We start from the raw sequence: 10,970 nt of genomic DNA, 5'->3' as shown, positions 1-10,970 counted from the left end.
ACATGTAGCTCAGACAGGTGAAGCCGAAAGCTAGCGTTCTTAAGAGAATAATTAGTCGGCAATCAAACGACGGATTGTTACATTTTCGTAGCCCTTCTAACACTTCGGGATAGTTTTTCCGTTATACGGACTAACGCCCAGCTACGCATAATTAAAGCATGCCAACCCAGGGAAAGGAACCCTTAGCGGAACTATTCTCCTTGGAAGATGTTTCTTACATACGTAATATAAGATACCGCCCGAAGTAAATTTTTTGTCTGTTCGAGCATAATGACTGGGTTGCCTGGTTTCCGGACACAATGAATGTTTCCTTCGTTATAGTATCCGGAAACACTCCACCTTTTTGGTCTGGAGGCTAAGGCCGAAAGCCTCCGATGACAAATTTTTCACATGTTCGGTTGAAGAATACAGGTTGATCATAAGGTACATTAATACATTGAATCAAATGCCTATTCCTTATCTATTCCATCTATCAGACTGTCTAACCTACAGTCTTCCTGCGAATATTTCGCAGCTATCATTACTTGGTCGTACACCAAGTTCAAAGGAATTTCTTTCCCATCCAGTCCCTGCAGTCCCACTCGGGCCATATATGATTCAGATCTAGCTTGGTCAAGCATGTTTTCACCATCGCCCAGGCTTCTCGTGTGACTTCACGGCAGGCGGATGTCTTCCATAGCTCAAAGCGGCACCGGGCACCTTTGAACAGGCTTGCCAAACCCTCCATACTTTCTGGAGGGGTGTCAGATGGCCATAAAGCCTTGACAATAGTCCTCATGGCCTTCCGGGCCCGCGCATGTATCACCGACAGCTCCTTTCGCACGTCGCCTTGGAATCCGGATACTTCTTCTTCCGGTAGACCAGTTAATAGACCTACAACCACAGATTTATGACATCCCGAATTGTGGACTAAACACGAGTCTATATGGTGGTTTTAAAAGACATACCGAACATGCCGCCTTTCAACTTCTCATTTTATTTTTGAGCGGCCGATAACCGAGCCTTTAAGCTCTCTATCTCTTCGGCTTGTTTGTCTTTTTCCTCCTCATGTTTTTCCCCTTGGATGTGTTCATTGCGGCCTTTTTCATTTCTGCCAGTTCGGCGGCGACGACATTCAGCTGCATTAGGTTTGTTTTCAGCTCCTGGGCTAGGGCAGTGTTCTTCTCTTTGAGAACCTGCAGGTAATATCAATCCTTAAATTGGTTGGCTTCACCACTTTAAGTCTCAGCGGCTACTGGTGTATGTCTATCAAAATTGCATAAACTTTTACCTGTATATCCTTCGAAAACAGCTGAGTGACTCTGGCAAGTCCGTCGCTAGTGGCTTGGATATATGCATCCACTGAACTGAGTGCGTAAATTCTTGCTCGGAAAAGGCTGGAGCGCGCATGGCCTCTTTCAGTCGACGGTGGTTCATTACGCTTTCCACCTCGGAGTTCATGACAGATACGTCATCCAAATCCTCATGAGGCGGTGGAATTGGCACTGCATCAGCCTGCGTCCTAGCTAACGAGTCTGGTGCCGGATTGGCTGACATTCGGCTAGCAGCGCGTTTTCCCACTGTTTGCCGCGTGCACCTCCTGAATCAAAGATAGAAGGGAGGTTTAATAATCCGAACTCGTGCCTAGGCACTTATTAAATGAACATACCTTTTTGAAGACAGTGAGGGTTCTATGGTGCCCCCAGCCTCCTTTCGTTTTGAATGACTACCCTGCGAAGGGGCCGCCCTTGAGGAGGTGCGGTCTGCCGAGCGCCGATCCTGTTGAGTACGGATTAGTACAATGGACAAAGGTGCAAGTAGGAAGTTCCTTTTTGAAAGCTCTTCGAATACTTACGATGGAGAAGGGATAGGGGCGGGGGTAGTCGGCTGTAATGGCCACTTCCGAGCTGTCAAGGCTCGCCTGATAAAACACCCCATCATCGAACTCTATGTATATATCTGGATCCTCACATAAACCAGGGTCCTCCTGGTGGTTGTGATCCTCTGGCTGTGGGGTAGGAAAGTGAACGTCCTCGGTCATTTTCCTCCATGACTGTTTTATTGCAACAAAGAACAAATTTGATTAAAATACTGTGACAGCAATAAAGCAACACAGGTAATCGAAGTCTTACCCATTCAACGGGGTTGTACATGGAATAGCCTTCCCAGCAGTTTAAGCGGAGGAAGTCTTCTTTTTCACCCTTATAAAGATCGGCCAAGATCGTGGCCAGTTCGGCAGGGGTATCCGGACCCTTGCGTCTATAACAAGACGCATCGTCTTCCCCGTTCTAGCACCATAAGGGAGTTACTCTGGACTGGAGAGGCTGGACGCACCTCTTTATTGCAATGGCCATAACCTCGACTATCGAGAGCTCGATATGGGCTAGTAATCTGCCTTGCTGATCGACCTTTTTATTTCTGCACTGTCCTCCTCCTTGGGATACCGGGGACGCCAGTTGAGGCGCTTCTTTAAAGGAGCGCTGGAAAATTCAGGGAGGCCGCACCAAACTGGATCCAGCAGTGGAACATCATCCATATAAAACCACTCCGAGGACCACTATGGATATATCTCTTTGGGAGTTCCAACGGGGTATCCGGATCCGGCTATGCGCCATACTTCTGCGCCGCCCACTTCAAATATAGAGCCTCCTCGATGGCGGGGAACAAGGCAAAAGAACTTCCTCCATAGTTCGAAATGGGCCTCGATGCCTAAGAACAGCTCGCATAGGGCAACGAAACCTGCGATGTGCAGAATCGAACCTGGGGTAAGGTTGTGCAGCTAGATGCCGTAAAAATCCAATAAACCCCTGAGGAAGGGATGGATCGAAAATCCTAAGACCCGCAAAAGAAATGGAACGAAGCACACCCTTCTCCTCCTTATTGGGGTTGGGGAAGTTTTCAGCATCATGTCGTTGCCGATGGAGGCCAAACCCCGCTCGAACGAAGACTAGATCTGCGAGGGGAAGATATCTTGCATTTGGAGTCGACTCAGCTGAAGATGAGGCACTGAGCAACTCTGCAATCACCCTCTTGAGGGCATGGGGGCGCGAAGAAGATCCTAGGGCGCTGGCCATGTTTGGAAGCTTTTTTCGTAGCTAATCTTGGCGTTCTTTCTGCGAGATGTGGATGGCACTTGGAGGATTTTACCTCTTTACAAGTGTTGTCTCCGTATGGCAGGATGTTTTCTTGTTCAATAAAAATTGATGATCCTTCATCATTCCGCCAGGCGCCATGGAAATCGAGGCGACATGGAAGGAGTCTAAAGCGGAAGAGGAAGCAGGGCCGAACTATTATCGCAGTATTAGTGAAAGACCAACTTGCAAAAACCAAAGACGTAAATGGATACTACATTCGTGTTTGTAGGCCAGTTTGGGGCTACTGAGGATGTCTGGATAAGGGGTCCTGGGTGTCCGGGCGATTTGATATGGCCGGACTGATGGGCCGTGAAGATTCAAGGCGAGGCCTTCCCCCGTGTCGGGTAGGACTCTCTTTGCGTGGATGGCAAGATTGATGTCCGGATATGTAATTTCCTTCCTTCACAAAGCCACTTTGTTAACCCTAGACCCCCCGGTGTGTATATAAACCAGAGGGTTTAGTTCATAGAGGCTATCAAAGAATTACCATACAGGCTAAGACAAACTAGGTAGTTCATAGAGCCATTACGATCTCGAGGTAGATCAACTCTTGTAACCCCTATACTCATCAAAGACAATCAAGCAGGAAGTAGGGTTTTACCTCCATTAAGAGGGCCTAAACCTGGGTAAACATCGTGTCCCTTTGTCTCCTGTTACCTTCAATCCTCAGACGCACAGTTCGGGACCCCCTAGCCGAGATTGGCCGGTTTTGACCTCGACCACGGTGCCCTTTCTCAGATAGCTGGATGAGGGAACCGGAGTCAGAAGGAAAGTCACGGTGCTACAATGCTTACTACCCCTATAAAAGCACGAAGTGAGGAGATCAAAATCCATTCTATTAGTTCATAGAATGGATCCTAGGCCTCAAAATCCATGATTCTTTAGCTCTACTAGCAAACATGCCCGTGCGTTGCAACAGGAAAGAAAAACACTTGTCCCTAGCACGATAAGCACAATGTTCATGCTTCGCTATGGAGAAAATACCAGTTGTCATGAATCAAGGTTGCCTCGGTTAAGGAATTCTGTCACGGGACAATGGTCATTGATGGCAAAAACAGTGGATCGATTGACGACAAGGTTCTCCAGGATGATGGTTCAAGGCAGGAGACACGCGTTGACGCGTGACCAGATCGGCCGGATAAAGGCCACAATGGCAGCGCGCTGCGTGCCGCGCATGTCGTCGATTGTGGTGGCTTGATTCCCATGACCTTCCCTCCACCTTCTCCTTCCCAATCTCATCATCCTCATCGTCATCTTCCCCGTTCACGGCCTCCAGTAACCCCATCTCCCACTCCTTCCACTGGAGCTCCGGCCCTTTGCATAGCACGTCCGCAACCGTGGTCCACAACGTACATATAGGGAGGAGGTTTGAAAGGAATCATACATGATGGATGTTTCTGAACCATAAATAAATGCCACCTATGGCGAGACAGTCTAAGCTCCCTCTCTTTCTGCAGGATTCTTGGTTGGATGAGTTGGTTCGTGAGTCCTCGCAACCATGGTTCGAATCCCTCTACGCTCGCTATTTCTTTTTTTGACGGACCGGAAACGAACATACCGACCGAAGCAAACACTACATGAGACCGATAACGAATGGACGAAACGGAATAAAAAGGACGTACCAAAAAAAACGATGACAAAAAAAGTAGAGAAACAATCCTCCACATTACACGTGAAAATCATAACCAATGTATTAGGAAGCCATTCGTCTAAAGACTAATGTTTGGCTTGAATAGACCGGTCATACATGTTTATGTACACATATTACTTGTAATATGGTAGAGATGAAAAAATAATGTTTGAGTTTGGCACATGATGAAGCGTGCAGCATGGTGGCCGATTAATCTTCCAGCAGTTTTATGGCCGATTAATCTTCCAGCAGTTTTTTGTTTCGAGAATAATCTTCCAGCAGTTGACGGAATGCATGGCAGCTGTGGGCCGTGGCTGTGCTCGTCCAACTCAGTTGTGTATGTGTTTTTTTTTTTTCATTGCAAGCAGATGCGTACATGTTTTTTAGTTGGGGCTTTTTTTTGTTTTGAAGCTTTAGTTGAGGCTGATTGATTGCACGATACGTACACGTTTAGATGCGTATTTTTTTTCTGACTGAAAAGCAGGTGCGTACATATATAAAAGTGCGCATTAGCTAAACACATGATTTTGTTTATTCCAGTGGCTGGCTGTCTTGCGTGAGCGCCTGGGTTCGAGTCCTTGCGGCATAATTTTTTGGCCAGAGGAGTGCCCGGCGTATTATTATTTTCTTTGCGTCGTAGTTTTTTGCCATCATAAACGAAGAGGGATGGACAAAAAAACTTGTGGGTCCCACCATAAACGAAATTTTGTGAAGAAACAATCCTTCCTTTAATATTAGGTAGAGATAGCAAAGCGGTCGACTGGAAAACAAGGCACAACATTAGGTCAAAATATTGTCTGCAGTATACTAATCATTGTAGCTCTCGATACAAACAAATACAGTGCAAAAGAATATATTCTTTTAAATTTTATATGAACACCAAACAAAATAAGTCACTACAATTCGTCGACATAGGATGATATAATTGCAACAATGATTGTGGTTCAAGATTACAATGGTGTAGAACTATAGATGAACCAAAATGTTTATAAAAACCATAGCAGATACAGCTATATATATATAGGGATTGACTATTCGTCACCCTGAGTGAGGAATAGTTATTCTTCACCCACCTCTATTTTAACATGTATACACCGTAATTTTACGCTTTGTCAATTTTGTCTTATTTTAGACATAAAAAGAGAACGTAAGAAAACCTATAATTGTCGTAAAAAATATTTTATGTTACGTAAAATTACAAAAGTAAAAACATAGTGTAAAATGTACATAAAATACAATTTTGGACCTATATATTTTTTGTTATGCCAAATTTTATGCAGTAAATCAATATGAATGTAACTATTTGTATTTCAAATGTAATTTATTTATGAAATGATCGGAAGATTATTCTGTAGTAAATCAATATGAATGTAACTTATTCTGCAGTAAATCAATACTATTCATCACCTTGGGTGCATAATAAGTTATTCTTCACCCGAAGTAATCTTACGATCATTTCATAATTAAATTACGTTTGGAATTCAAATATTTACCTTTTTATTGATTCACTACATAAAATTTGGCATAAGAAAAAAAATATAGGTCATAAGACAAGAAAATTTGCAGTTTATGTATATTTTACACTATGTTTTTACGTTTGTAATTTTACATAACATAAAATATTTTTTACGATGATTATATATTTTCTTACGGTCTCTTTTTACGTCGGAAATAAAACAAAACTTACGTAACGTAAAATTACGGTGCATTGATGGTAAAATAGAGAGGGTGAAGAATAACTATTCCTCACCCAAGGTGACGAATAACTTAATAATAACTTAATAAAATGAAAATCAGATGTAGAATGGTTTTTCCCTCTATCTCCTATACATAATGATCACAGTTGCCTTGCATGGTTCACAAAAAATTCAGATGAAGAATGTAAAGCACACTGTCCGTATGAAATTCGGATGAAAAATAAGATGAAGTTTCAAATAGTATTTTCATTCCTTATGAAATTCATGAACAAAAAATTTAAACATATTTGGTCTACAATTACTTGTATGATTAATATAAGAGACTGGACTTTCATCTATCGGGTGCAGGGGCACCCCCATGAACAGCAAATTCAAAACAATATGAAAAAATCGAAAAAATCTGAAACTTTGGGGGATCAAATATGATCAAACATTCAACGTTCATGCAAAGTTTTAGCATCAAAAAACATTCGTGCAGCCCTCACAAAAAAACAAAATCGGTGTTCAAACTTATGTGTACTTTTGAGCAGTAATTGTTTTTATGAGGGCTCCTCGAGTGTTATTTCTGGCTGAAATTTGCAATAACATCAAAAGTTTGATCATATTTGATCCCCCAAAATTTCAGATTTTTTCGATTTTTTTCGTATTGTTTTGAAGTTATTGTTCATGAGGGTGCCCCCGCACCTGGGAGCTGTCACACCTTTCCCTTAATATAATTATAGAAAAATACAAAAATACAAGATGATGCAATAAAACAGCCATGATCATCATGAATAAGCTTAAAAGGGAGTGAGTCAAAGATAATATTTTGTAAAATATTATCAATAGAAAAAATAAGCACGATAGAAGATGTCAATCTCTTGATACATAAGTGGGTAGGCAGCATTAATCAAGAAAAGGTAGTTAAGAATGCGTCCGTTGATTGATATGACTAGAAGAAGGGACCTTTACATACCAGAATTTCATGTTTAGATTTAAGTCTTGGTAGGGAATTTCTCGAAAACCTATTAAATGATACAAAGGAGGAGTGATCAAAGACGAAAAACACCAAGATTGGCATGAAATCCCATACATGGTTTTTTATCGGTGTTGCAACCTGACATCCCAAGGAATTTATTTAAAAACCTAATGCACTTCTATATTAAAATGAACAACCTAATGCACTTGCATGTTTCATTGCGATTTTCATTTTTTCTATGATGTCATATACAGGGTGTAAATTTAATCAAAATATAGTTTAGTGAAAGGCCATATAGTTGGCATCGGAAAGGGTCAATCTAGCCGCGCAAATGCACGGGAAACCCTGCTAGTTAACACTATTTATTGAGTGAATTCCTCCTCTCCCTCTATTTCTTGGTTATCGAGTTGGCTTGTTGATTTCCAGGCAATTTGAAATCACATATAAATTTGCGTATTCTTATGCAAAGTATCATGGTTGGACAATTTAATGAAATAATGGACCTATTTGGTAGCACAAGTGCATGCTAACTCAGTTGGCTGTGGCTTTTGGGCATGGAGGGGACATCATGAGTTTGAATCTCACAAAACGCAACCATTTCCTCGTTCTTTGCAAAAAACACAACGGACGAACCTCACCTAAACCTTGACCGCGGGTAATTAAAGAAAAAAGTAGGGTATTTTGTTGCAAAACATGAGACGGATGGGCATAAATGCTCCGTCTTTTATTAGTAGGTATAAATAGATAGATATATATAGATAGATAGATAGATAGATATAGATAGATAGATAGATATACATATAGATAGCGTATAGACACGTGGGTTGTCGTTGTACTATATATGTGCTTTTTTGCATGTTATGCTATGATATAAAAATGTTTCTGCATGTTGTTTTCTTGCAATTTGCTTATCTTCATCTGAAAGAGTCCTGACTAAATCTCACTTGTCTTGTGCCGTCTGATTTAGTTTGCGCACCATTTGTTTGTTTGATTTACTTTTTTCAGTTTTTCAGTTTTTAACTTTTTCCATGTCAGTGCTATTACAATTCTATATGACGAGATCTCAAAAAAAAAAATCTATATGACTGTCAGCCCACAACTAGCAAATCACCAAGTGGGTGATGTGTGTTAAATGAACAAGTGGGCAATGTGCAAGTAAATGAAACAGCATAATAGACAATCGAGTCAAAGCACAACAACCAAAGGATTTGAACTTTGTAAATATGCAAGACAACTAGTTACTTGGATTTCTTTCATCAAATTTTTCCTTGTTGGATCTACACGGAAACATGCGGGCTTTCTCATGTTTAATTGGAACCTAATTGCCCAAACCATATAAGGTGCCTTTTATTACCGACGGGCAAATTTTCCAAGCATATGGAATTCTATCCCAAAGACCGCGATGAAGGTGGGCATTAACCGTTGTAGGAATGGCACTTTTGCAGGCACTCACTCTTCGTCTTGTAACAGTCGGCATTCTTATTCTCGCAACAGTAGCACTCAGCACGAATCTCAATGTTGAAATAACATACGAGAAAGAGGCTGCAAAATTTCTCGGTTTTCTTGCTCTCGCCTACAGTTGTTGAGTTGATGATGGTAGCGTTGGTACTTGTGTTCGCCGCATGATCATCCTGGTTGACCATCCTTTGCTTATTATCGAGAGCACCTGTATAGTATATTTAACCTTAGTATGCAGTACCGCAGATGTGTGTGTGTATGTATGTCTGATCCGAAGAATTAGTGGCAAGAAGTTAACACAAGATTCTAAAGACGATGATGATATATACTTACACTGTGCACAAAGCACAAGGCATCCAATGAAGAATATCATCGTCGCCTGCACTAGGCTGCTCCCTCTCATATTGGTTATCTGTTACTTGACAAACTCAGTTCTAGTGGAGTGTAAGGTTCCAGTAGGAAATAGTTGGACTCCAAATGTGGCAGACACGGACGACAAGTCTATAAATAGCAAGAGTTGGAAAATACTTTAAATATTCATTAATGTACTACAAAAGATTGCAAGTGCACCAGATATATGTTCATTAATGTCGAGATTTTTGCACATATATATACCTATACTAATAGGCACTCCCAAGAAATTCCCACATTAATTAGAGAAAAATAGAAAATGGAGGCCGTTGATTTTGCAGGTCAAGATTGTAACTGTGTAGATCAGATCTTTAATCATAGAAACGGAAAAAATTAAAACAGCTTTAATTCTCAGGTATCTCTCTTATCTCTCTATTTCTCATGCGTATCTCTTTAATTACAGAAAAGAAAGAAATTAAAACCGCTTTAATTTTCACGTATCTCTCTCTATCACTCTATTTCTCACGTGTCTCTCTATCAAAGTCCGCTTTAATTATCATCCTTAACCCGTCCGTCCCTTGGGTGACGGTTCCATGATTGGCGCTTGGGCGATTCCCAGGGGATTCTACGGTGACTCCTGGTAAACCCTAGAGTCCCCTCAGGCGACCCCGTCTCTGGCCGACGCCAGCAAACTCTCCCCCTAGCCTCGGCGATCCTTGCTAGATTGATCTCGAGACCGCTCACCCATCCACCAAAAGCCTTACGAGTGTTGCTAGGGCATCCATTCGTAATACAACCACCTAGTAAACCATAGATTGATGCAAGTCCTCGACACAATGGAGAAAGTGGAAGGTTTGATGCAGAAGTTGCGGTTGCCAGAAGCAGAGAAGAAGGGAGTCAAGATCGGAAGGGGCGGGTTGAGGAGAACGGGAACGGAAGATCCACAGGCGATCGGTAAGGTTATGTCCGACAAACCAGTATATGTGGAAGGTATGATTAAATCCCTCGGAAGAGCGTGGTGTCCGATCAAGGGAATCAAGTGCAAGGAGTTAGAGGACAACACCTTTCTTTTCACCTTCTTGCAAGCAGCGGGGAAGAGGAAAGCATTGGAGGAAGGGCCATGGATGGTGGGCAAGAACCTGATTGTGATGGTAGATTTCGACCCAGCTAAAACGCTAGAAGAGTATGAGTTCACTATCATCCCTATTTGGGTCAGGGTGACCAAGATGCCGCTAGGTTTCATGAGTGAAGAAAACGGAGGGATCATTGGTGACGAGATTGGCGAGTTCATGGAGGTAACCAGGGGGATGATGATAATGTGGCTGGAAGTTTCCTTAGGCTGAAAGTTAGACTAGACATTACAAAGCCACTGTTGAGAGGAATCACTTTGGATATTGAACGGGAGAAGACAAGGAGTCTGCAGAAGTGATGGACGTGGATAAAAGAAAGAAGAAAGATGATGAGCAAAAATGGTGCCCCCTAGAGTATGAGTACCTCCCTGATTTTTGTTACACGTGTGGTATAATTGGACACGTGGACAAGGCGTGTTCTATTGGACTAGGGAGAGGTGAGGTGCAACAGTATGGGAGATGGATGAAAGCTGATATGAGAAAAGGAAGAGAGGACGAGAAAGGAGGATGGAGCTTCCACTGGTAGAAACCGGCCCATTTGTCCCGGTTTCAGAGGCCCCTTACACTACAAAAAAAGACACATCCGTGACATTTTGGGCCAAACGAAATTTTTTTCTGTCATACATGTGACAC

The 10,970-nt window shown here is 42.1% G+C and overlaps 1 long non-coding RNA gene across 1 annotated transcript; it reads right to left on the bottom strand.

Moving 5' to 3' along the window:
* Window positions 1-8,620: 8,620 nt before the first annotated feature.
* LOC123163869 (uncharacterized) lies at window positions 8,621-9,325 on the bottom strand. Its single transcript, XR_006482017.1, has 2 exons — window positions 9,190-9,325; window positions 8,621-9,064 (listed from the first exon to the last, which is right to left on the bottom strand). It is a non-coding gene; the product is annotated as an uncharacterized lncRNA (long non-coding RNA).
* Window positions 9,326-10,970: the final 1,645 nt, after the last annotated feature.

Source organism: Triticum aestivum, chromosome 7D, assembly GCF_018294505.1.
Source record: "Triticum aestivum cultivar Chinese Spring chromosome 7D, IWGSC CS RefSeq v2.1, whole genome shotgun sequence".
Taxonomy (NCBI): domain Eukaryota; kingdom Viridiplantae; phylum Streptophyta; class Magnoliopsida; order Poales; family Poaceae; genus Triticum; species Triticum aestivum.
The sequence above is the reverse complement of the archived record's forward strand: the minus strand, read 5'-3'. Positions and strand labels throughout refer to the sequence as shown.